Here is an 11,719-nt window from a genome sequence, read left to right as displayed (position 1 = left end):
ACTTTGAGGCTAGGACCCCGGCCTTGAGGCCTATGCTGGGCGCCGTCGGCTTGCTTGCGCAGGTGAGACACTCATGGGAATTGAACCTTGACTGCCTTTTTAGTAGTCAAGGCCCCACCCCACTACGCCAACCCCCCTTGGGACTAGCCCTTGTGAGATTCGAACCTGCTGTTTGGTTATGATGGTGAGACCTACCCAATTGAGTTATTTCATTTTGAAGCCAAATTTAGGTTTCAAAAACCACGAACAGGGGAGTGGATTGCTGCACTATTTTAAGTGAGGGTTTCTTGCGTCATATTGGCAAAAGTTTTAAACGGTACTCAGTATCACGTGAGAAATAGGAAAAAAATTATATTTCTAGAATTTTTGGCAAAATATTGGCTGAAATAAATTAATTAAAAGATAAGAGAAATATATGTAAAAGGAATACAATGATAAAAGGGTTAAAACTTTTTTCCAATATAATAATCTCACAAAAATCGTGACATTTGAAAATAAATGATATTGACCCTTTAAAATGGCTGGCAAAATAATGTGAGATTTTGATATTTCTCAAAATCTCGTGATATTTGTCACTATGCTGGGGTCTGCTAACAGAAAAACACAACAATGCCCTTATCGTTTGTGCAACATAGATTACATATTTAACATTTTAAAAAACGAATCGGGATTTCGATTCCATCTATCAAGCGTTAAATAAGTTTCAATGTATTAAAGATCCTGTAAGCCCTTAAAGAATGTTCTTTCATCGTCTCTCGGACAGACTATACATTACTAAGGCTAATGTTTGGGAGCCATGCATTGGAATGCAAATATGATTTCCGTGTTACCAACACTTGTCTGGCACGAGCAGTTAGTGCACGTTAACTTGTGTTGGACGTTGCAAGTTCGAATCCTAAATGGCATGGTTGTATAACTGGTAGGGGTCTGCCTAACCCCAGCTTTCTCTATCGAAAAAAATAAGGTTTCCTTTATTTTCAGGGGATTTTAGCATTTGAAAAAGTTGGTGTTAGCTTCCAAACGAGTGGGCCTTGTTTGGAATAAAAAAAGAAAAACAAAACATAACAAAAAAGGCAGAGCCAGCCACCCACCGGCTGGGAAATGTCTGGGATGGTGCCGCCCACACCCGGCGACACCATCCCGGCCGGCTGGTGGGTGGCGAGGAAATGGCTGGCCACCCAAAAAAATAAAAAATAAAAGAACAAGCAAGAGGCCCGCAGAGGGCCATTTCCCAGCCACCCACCAGCCGGGATGGTGTCCCCCACACCGGGCGACACCATCCCGGCCATTTTCCCTCCAGTGGCCAGCCGGAAATGGCCGGACAACGTGAGGTGAGGGATGGGTGAGGTTGCAAAGAGAGGGTGTGAGGGCATCGAGGAGGGTGTTCCATTCACGGAATCCACAAAACCCACCTCTACAGGTGGGTGTCCAATCCCTGCATTGGAGAGGGTTTTGGCAGCCACAACCTTCCCCATCACCCATGTTTTGCCAAAACGATGTTCCCAAACACCGTGTTGCATTGGTGATTACTAAAAATAACACCCATGCACTGTAAAACTGTTTTCCCAACACAGCCTAAGATGCAGCAGGCTGGTATTCATCCAAACAATGGGATTCTAACCCGAAAAATTCTTGGTATGTTGTGAATTGCTCTCAGCATTTAGTCACAACTCACAAGTCGAAGCTAAGGCTACCTGTTTGAGAACGTAGGAGATAAACTCACTTAGCATGTAGCACTAGTTGCATTAACCTTGTAACTAATTAATTATCAGATTCAGACCCAAGGGGTTTGGCATAGTGGGATGGGACCTAGACTGTTAGATGGGCAGTCTAGGTTCGAATCCCATGGGCGTCAACCCCCTTGCGTAAGCCAAAGCTTGACGACTCTCCGCAGTTGAGGGGTAAGCCCTTGGAGTTTTACGCCAACATGTACAGAGACCGTAGTACAACAGGCTGAGCCAGAGCAGCTAGGTCTATGAGCCTGGGGCGGTTTCTCCAAGTAAACTAAAAAAAAAAAGAATCTGATCCATTTCACGAGAAAAAAAAACAGACACATATCAAGCCACATCATATCTCTGAGAGGTAATGAAGCCATCATTTCACGATCTGAGAATACAATTTATCCACTAAAAAACACCAGTTTCTAAACAACTTCAAATATGCTCGCATAGAAAAAAAGAAACAAAATGGTTTTAGACCAGACTGATGCCATCCTTCTAGCCAGGAGTCGGTTCTTTCCAGCAGCAGCAGCAGCTTCCCGTTCTTTGTGACGCCTCTCCCTCTTAACACAATAACACTAAGGTTACTATTATGCCTTTAGAAGTTCAGCATTAGAAAAGTGAAATGAGAATAAAATTTATACTCTACAATGTGCCCTTACTCATTGCTAATAATAATAATCATTTCAAATTTAACCTGTTTGCTAAGAAGAGTAAAGATCAGCAAAGGTAAGCCCAAAAGTATGAAATGATCAAGCTAAGGAAAAAAGTCAGATTTGATCAAGACTTGGACAAAAGCCATTGCATGATCGGCTTACCTCTTTAAAGCAGTAACTACCACAAACTGGATAGCTTTCATTAAAGAAAAGGGTACTAAAGCAGGCGATGGTGGTTGATTATTGATAGAACTTTGCAACCATAGGAAGGTGGCTACTGGCTTAATCAGAAAGGCAGTAAAATCAATTGGGAGATCAAATAACTATTAACATTCTTCCATGGTTGTTCACATCCATCTACAAGCAATAATTAGGAACCATTTTGTCTATTCAAGTTCACACAAAAAGAGGACGAGAATTGACCCAAGGGGTTTGGCGAAGTGGGATGGGGCCCAGACCGTGTTTGACGGGCAGTCTAGGTTCAAATCCCATGGACATCACCCCCCGGTATAAGCCGAAGCTTGGTGACTCCCTGGGCCCTTGGAGTTTTACAACCATTAGCACGGCTAGGTCTCTGTGCCTGGGGCGGTTTCTCCGAGTAAAAAAAAAAGGATGAGAAAGGCCACACTTCAGAAGCCAAGGGTAGCTAGGTGGGTCAGCTAAGGTGTTCAAGTTGAGAGACATTGCAAGTTCAATACCCGTGATGTGCATTCTTTGCTACAAGGTCAAAGCCAACAGAAAAGTATCCCAAAACAGGGCTATGGTCAATGTGGCACCTTTTGGCTTGTAATAGGACATCCGTTATGAAAAAAGAAAGGTCACGCTAGACCTTTTTTCTGGTCAAAGGGAAAATCTGAACGAGTATTTCCTGTCATCATTATGTGCATAGAAGCTTATATCATGTGTGGGATGGGATCAAATGAGGCAGCCCATTATCATAAAACCAAAAAAAGAAGCTTATATCATGTGTATTAGTTAGCAATCTTCCTTCAGTTAAAAAAAGAAACTTACATCATGTGTTGAATTTTCATAATCTTCTTAAACTCGAACAAATTCTAGATCCTTAATATTGTTTTCCTCAAAGGACGGCTATGTTGCTTCAAAATCCTCAAAAGATCATCATTCAACAAGTTGTAAACAAACAAACAGTTAATGACTGAACACACTATGGGTTCAAAAACTGTTTCATATAGGAAGAGCAATAAGAACGAGCAGATCTAGGAGAACAAATTAGGGCTTACATAGGACTAATATAAGAAATTAAAAACTGATTGAAGCTATGAGGAAAAAAATGAAACATTAAACTTGAAACTGGGTTGATACCCTTCTCTCTCAATAAGGATGGAAGCAAACAAAATCATAAACGGGAGTAATTGTAGACACCAAAGCAACATTCACTCCCAGAAATACCAAAAGCGCTGTCAGTGGTCTTGTCCTATGAGGCATTGTTATGTCAAGCTCAAAATACAGTCATGGTTGTCTCATAAAAAATCTGCAACAAAAAGTGCAAACCTGAATGGTAAGCAGACAGACAATGGAAAGCTGAAAACAGACAAGTGAGATGAAAATAAGACAGTTCTTAATAGCCATACCTTCCACTAATATAACTACTTCCATTGTCTACAAGAATTTAGGTAACTAAAGGTAACAAATGTATTTTATAGTAAAAGTAATTGTGATTAAACTGCGCTGTAAAGCACCGTATAGGACTGATCCACATTGGTTGAAATCATTGTACACCTTATGGCACTCAATAATTGCCTCAATTAGTGTCAGCCTTTCAATTCAGGGACTCACTTAGTTTCAACTTTCATACATTTATTTCATCCACATAGAAGTTTGTTGCATTATGATGGCCTTGATAAATGGAGGAAATGGCACACTCAGTCAGAGATCTAAACTTTATTGTTATCACCATGTGGAAGTGGGCAATGGCAATTTAATCATGGCACCAATGTTAGGTGGATCACATATCATCAACATACTTCACATGCCAACTTTTAATTTTGTTACAAGTACACTAGGTCCATTTGCTTCCCTATTAAATCTTTAATTAAATCCTACCTTAAACATCCAATATTAAAAGAGTTTCTGTCATCCAATATAAAGTCAATATAGCCATAAACCAGCATTTGAATATAAAATAAATATAAATCTAACAAAAATAATGACAGTAAACACTGTCGCTTTCTCCAACTGCATGTACATGTTTCTTTATGTTAGTTAACCAATTTACTCAAACAGTTTGTGGACAACATAAGTTCACAATTGCACTAGTAAATTCACCCAAAAAATATCTGAATAAAACAAATGCATGACTTCATTAAGAAATTCAATCAAGACTTCCAAACCCCATGTTGATTCAATAAAAAATGAATGGAGAACAAAGGCTCAGAATGGCCAGCATCCTCATTTGTCCATACAACCATGTAACCTACGGAGATTTGGAGTTCCAGCTTTAATTGCCTGGAAGAAGCTTTTCTCAAAGTCCAACACAGAAAGTTGTCAGTGGATCAGACCCAAAGTCAGACTACATGGCTCCCAGTACATTAGATATACATCACAAAAGGCCAATTATCATGGGAAAAAAAGGACACAATCTCTTAGCATTTGGTCTTTGCTGATATTATCAATTTATCAACATGCTCAGGCACTCAAATGGGTACTCCCTTGTTTATTGCATGAAAAATCAAACACTGGCCTACGAGTACAATATGGACCACATATTGACTAATCATCATTACCTTCTTCCTGCTCAAACCTTCCTCTTCATATACATTACATTACGTCGGAACCTTTTGAGTATTCATTAATACAGTCTGGTTCACAAACTACACTAATACACCAGAAATCTTTAAATCTCATAATGTTCACCTTATATATGTCAAAACATAAGCCAGGTCTCCTCAGCCATATATTAATTTTCCTGTTACCCAACACCACACTGAGTGGGAGCTTGGTCTGGAAAGCATCTGTAGGCAGTGATTGCCTTACAGGTATTACAGTCTATCTTTTCTAGGTATCCTCATCCAATTTTGAAGTGCAACATGAACTCAACACAAAGTACACAAGCCATTTAGTTTCACAACAATGATTAACGTACAGCAGTACATATAAAGGGAAACAGGCCCATCATGACCATTACAGAAAAGACTTTGACAATAAAGGTTCGCAAATTGCATGACACACTACTTGGCATGGCATTCATCAACTAAAACTTTGAGAGAGAGAGAGTAGTTGATGAAAAATGGTTGGTCTAATAACATACATCAAGAAACTATCATATCTGTTCCATATTCGTCACTCCACATCCTAGATGCTATATCTTCTCTCATCTGATCCAATTCATCTCTTTCTTGTTGAGAATATGAACTAGCAAACAAATTGATTGCATCAATATCGTCTTCTTCCTGCTCAATAACATCTGTATCTTCCTCAGCCTCTTCAAATTCCTTATCAATCGTGTCACCTCCCATGCTCCTGATGAAGTTGTGTAGTATACAGCAAGCTATCACTATCTTCACTTGTGTCTTAAATTTATACTGTGGTGCTATGGTCAAGATGGGAAACCGCTTCTTCAACAAATTGAGAGTACGTTCAACTACACTGCATAATGATGAATGACGATAATTGAAGAGCTCAAGGTCAGTTCGGGGGACCCTTTCCGATCTTATATATTCATTCAGCTGGTATAGAATACCACGAAAAGGTGTCAGGAAGCCAGGAACATTGGGATATCCATTATCGGCAACATAGTACTTCCCTGCATTCATAGTTGCCACTTATTAAAGAATGAAAGAAAAGCAGACATGCTACAAAACTGATGGGCGGGTAATATTAGTGGAGTTGATTACCAGGTGGTACTATTAGTCCCTTGTTCCTACTAAGTGCATCCTCCAAGACCCTTGCATCACTTGCAGAACCTTCCCAACCAGCTAAAATATACTGGAAGCACATATCAAATGATACAGCAACTAGAACATTCTGTGTTGTGTTTCCCTTACTGTTGCGCCATTGCGGAGCATCACTTGAAGGAACATATGCCGGAATGTGTATACAATCAATGGCGCCAACACAGTCCTAAGTAACAAGCGTTATGCGGTTAGATATCTATTCTGAAAGTTAGACAAGAGAACGCCATACAATTCATACAGATACCTTAAAATATGGAAAATATTTTTGATTGGACTGGATCTCAAATGGCGTCTCCGGCGTGGCTTGTTTCACAAAATATGGGTGCAATTGCAAGATGGCATTGAGCGCCCTGTGAAAATGCCGGCTAACTGTTTCGCCGGACCTCTTGAAACGACGCCCGACTGCCCGGTTCCTAACATTGTGCCCCAAAGTGTGCAACAACATCACCACCTGCTCTTCCATTGCCGACCTTCTCGTGTCGGCAAGCAACCCTTTCTCGTGCAGGAGGCTGCAAAGGAGAAAGAACGCATCCTGGGTCATCCTAATCTGTTCGATATAGTCCCTAGCTCTACGCCCAATTATGCCCTGTATGTACTTCTGCCTGCGCCTATCTCTGTTACGGGAAGGCTCCCTTGCTATGTACATTTGGGTGAACCATTGCGCAACCACCATCATAAACGTCGCCGCCGCGATTATAACGTAGAGGATTATCTTCCTTTTGGTGTTTTCATCTAAGGGAGGCATCTGCTAAGCCACCCACAAGCAAATAGCTTAGCACTCACTTGACCCGAAAATTTTTAAGCCGGATTTTTGTCCTTTTTTTCTGTTCCATCAGGATTTACACACAATATGTGATGAAAAAATCAACCAAACAAAGAAAAAAAAATGAAACCCATCTTCAGTATACAGCAACGAGCAATTAGGGGGCGACACCACATACCCATTTTGCTACATCCATAAATCTAACAAAAACATATCAAAAATTTAAAAATAAAACGATAAACCGCATCAATGTGTAGCGAGAGAGAGAGAGAATCTTACCTTGTCCAGCGAAGGATGGGCGTGCGCTCGAACCCTAAACCGTCTCCGATCAGATACACAAAGAGAGAGAGAGAGAGAGAGTGCAGGAAAACGGCGTCGCCGAGAGGTAGTGGTTGGGGACGGAGCAGGTGGTCTCTAGTAGCAGGACTCCAGAGTGAGGAAGAGCATCAGATTTGAGGGAGAGAGAGCCAAGGTCGAGTGGGCTACGCAGAGGTGGTCAGACGGTTGTGTGAGGTGGCACTCTGGCGAGAGTCGTGGGTTAGGGTGAGATGGGGAGAGCGAGAGAGATGGGGGAAAACTCGTGCAAGGGTTTGTGGGCTCGGCCATGCTAGAACGAGCAGATCACGATAATCTCTATCGTGATCAGGGATAGCGATAAGTATTGGGCCCAGCTAATTTCGTGAATTATATATATATATATATATATATATATATATATATATATATATATATATATATATATATATATATATATATATATATATATATATGTGTGCCCTGTACATTGGTATACTTCACAACAACTACAACTACAACTAAGCTTTCATCCCAAAATAAATGGGGTCGGCCATATAAACCAAAAAAAAAAATCATTGTGGGTCTTCCACCTGAATCCTTCTCCGCCAATCATTTCTATTCAATGTCATGTCCTCCGTGGGGTTCAAAGCATTCATATCCTCTCCTATCATCTTCATCTTCTTAGGCCTACCTCGACCTCTTTTAACTAATATATTTTCCCATTTCTCCATCCTTCTAACTGGAGCATCATTAAGCTTTCGTTGAATATGTTCAAACCACTGTAAATGATTCTCTCTCATCTTATTTTCAATGAATGCAACACCTACCTTCTTACATATCACCTCATTTCGAATCTTATCTTTTATTGTATTTTCACATATCCATCTAAGCATACGCATCTCAGCTACACTCATTTTTTGAATATGATGTCTCTTGGCAGCCCAATATTCCGTACCATATAGTAAAGCGGGCCTAATTGTCGTCCTATAAAACTTTTCCTTCAATCGCAATGGCATTCTACGATCGCACAACACTCTAGTTGAACTTTTTTATTTCATCCACCCAACCTTTATCCTATGATTTACATCTCCATCAATTTCTTCATACTTTTGAATGATAGATTTCAAATATTTGAAACAATCATCCATCGGTATTTCTTGCTCACCAAGCTTCAATACACTCTCATCACTACTTCGTTTCTTACTAAACCGACATTCCATATATTCTGTCTTACTCTTACTCAACTTAAAACCTCTTGCTTCCAATGTCTGTCTCCATAATTCTAACTTAGCATTAACCCCAGCTTTAGACTCATCAATCAAAACAATATCATCAACAAATAACATACACCACGATACATTTTCTTGAATTGATCTCGTAAGCTCATCCATCACTATAGCAAATAGGAAAGGGCTTAATGCAGATCCTTGATATAACCCAACCGTTATAGGAAAATTGGTTGTCACCCCTCCACAAGTTCAGACATTGGTTACTACTCCTTCGTACATATCTTTAATTATACTAATGTACTTGAGAGAAACACCTTTCTTCATTATTGTCCACCAGAGAACATCCCTAGGTACTCTATCGTATGCCTTCTCCGAATCAATAAAAACCATATGCAAATCTTTTTTTCTCTCTCTATATCTCTCAATAAGTTGTCTAAGAAGATGTATAGCTTCCATAGTTGATCTTCCAGGCATAAAACCAAATTGATTCTCCGATATCATGACAATCTTCCTCAACCTATACTCAATCACCCTCTCCCAAAGTTTCATAGTATGACTCATGAGTTTTATACCATGATAGTTTGTGCAATCTTGTATATCACCCTTATTCTTATATAGAGGCACCAAAGTACTCTTCCTCCAGTCATTAGGCATATTATTTGTCCGCCAAATCCTGTTAAAAAGATTTGTCAACCATTCTAAATCTTTCTCACCCAAGCATTTTCAAGCCTCGATAGGTATACCATATGGGCCAACTGCCCTTCTTGATTTTATTTTCTTCAAAGCCTCTGCAATTTCTTTCTTTTGAATCTTGTGCATGAAGTCACGATTCATCTCATGAAAAAGAATGGAGAAGTCTCAAAAATCCTGAGCATGACTTCCATTAAATAGCTTATTAAAATAATTTTTTCATCTCTCCTTAATCTCTTCATCTTTGACTAAAACCCTTTGTGTTTCATCTTTGATACATCTAACCATACCAAGATCCCTCGATTTCCTATCTCTCATATTTGCAAGCCTATAAATATCCTTTTCGCCCTCTTTGGTATCCAACTTGTCATAAACCTCCTTATATACCTTATCCATTGTGTTTCAAACTACTTTTTTAGCTTCCTTCTTTGCTATCATATACTTCTTCAAATTCTCATTATCACGACTCTTACTTAGATTTCTATAACACTCTCTTTTAACCTTAATAGCTAATTTGACATCCTCGTTCTACCATGATGTATCCTTACCTAGCAGTGCACCCCCTTTAGACTCACCCAATACCTCATTAACCACCTTTCTCATGCCACCCGCTATCTTATTTAACATTGATTCTGAATCCTCCTTGAGACACCAATCAACTTCCTTAACTACCTGCTCTACAAGTATTCCTTGTTTAGCTTCTTTCAGTGCCCATCACTTAATTCTAGGATCTATCTTATGTCTATCCCTTTTACGATATTTTCTAATTCTAAGATCTCAAATTAAGACTCTATGTTGTGTAGGTACACTTTCTTCCGATATAACCTTACAATCGATGCAACAACCCTTATCTCTCTTTCTAAGTAGAAAAAAATCTATTTGACTCGTATTAACCTCACTTTTAAATGTTACGAGGTGAGACTCCCTCTTCCTAAACCAAGTGTTTGCTAAGATCATATCATAGGACAAAGCAAAATCTAAAATTCTTTCTCCACTTTCGTTTCTTTCTCTTATACCATAACCTCCATAGATACTCTCAAATTCATCCCTACTAATGCCTACATGTCCATTAAGGTCACCGCCGATGAAAAGCTTTTCTCCATAAGATATCCCTTGTACTACTCCATCTAAATCTTTCCAAAATTGATGCTTAATGGAATCATCTAAACCTACTTGAGGTGCATAAACACTAAGAATATTAATAATATTTGTACCTAATAATAATTTAATAAGTAAAATCTTATCACCCTTCCTACGGACCTCAACTACATTATCTATAAACTCACGATTAATAACAATCCCTACTCCATTCCTATTCATATTTATTCTTGTATACCAAATCTTATATCCCCAAGGTTCTATCACTTTTGCTTTCTCACCTACCCATGTGGTCTCTTGTAGACATAAAATATCCATCTTTCTCCTACACATAACATCTACTAACTCTATCAACTTACCAGTTAAAGACCCTGTACATTGGTGTACTCATTCAGAAAATATAATTTTATTTTTCAATCTATGTAAACTTTTTCTCTCAATCGGTGTTCTCAGCCTGCATTTTTAATATGATATCAAAGCCCAGCTCAGATCCTGTGAGCCTGACCTAGGTCGTGCCTCCTCCTGTTTGACTTGCACCATTCTTCTGATGCAGATCTTCTAGTGGTGTTATCGGGAATCTTTTCCCTCTCTAGCATGATAATCTTAGTGGAGGAGATTTCTAAGGATCACTCCAGAACTTGCTCAACACCTGATCAGCTACCTCAGGCCTGATGCAGGTCTGATTCAGGCGATCTGACACAACTGCAGCCATTTTCTGCCTACGGCGACACTTCTTCTAATGCAATTCACACTTTTTGATCATTCACGTTCAGATCTTCAGATTTGAGCTAGGAGCGTCGTGGAATTTGAGTCTTATCGAGCATCCGCTAGAAGCATTTCCAGCTCTACTATGACTCAGCCAGAGCACGTGTGTTTGACCCAGTCCAATACTGTGTTTATGCACGGTGATCCTTCATGTGCTTTCCCACGGCCTCCTCGAGAGTTTGCAGCAGCCGATCGGCCTGCTGCCTTCATCTAGATCAGATCCTTAGTTAGCACACCTTAATCTGTGTGTATCTTAGTGTTGCCTTTTGCACAATACACATGGCTGCATAAATCACAAGATCCTCCAATACTGAAGGGGATTCATCGATGGAGTCTATTGTTAATCCATATTTTATACATCAGGTATGGTGCTGGTATCCTAAGTTTTAATTAGAAAGAATTATTCTACATGAAAACTGGTTATGTGCATGGCCCTAAGTGCCAAGAACAAGCTCTATTTCATTGATGGATCGATTCTAAAACTGGATATCCACTCTAATTTATTTGTGGGATGGTAAAGATGTGATGACATGGTTTTTTCATGGATCTTGAACCCAATCCATAAGGACCTGTCCTCGAGTGTTATATA

The sequence above is a fragment of the Nuphar pumila genome, chromosome 5 (genome assembly GCF_984573655.1).
Source record: "Nuphar pumila chromosome 5, dmNupPumi1.hap1.1, whole genome shotgun sequence".
Taxonomy (NCBI): domain Eukaryota; kingdom Viridiplantae; phylum Streptophyta; class Magnoliopsida; order Nymphaeales; family Nymphaeaceae; genus Nuphar; species Nuphar pumila.
The sequence above is the reverse complement of the archived record's forward strand: the minus strand, read 5'-3'. Positions refer to the sequence as shown.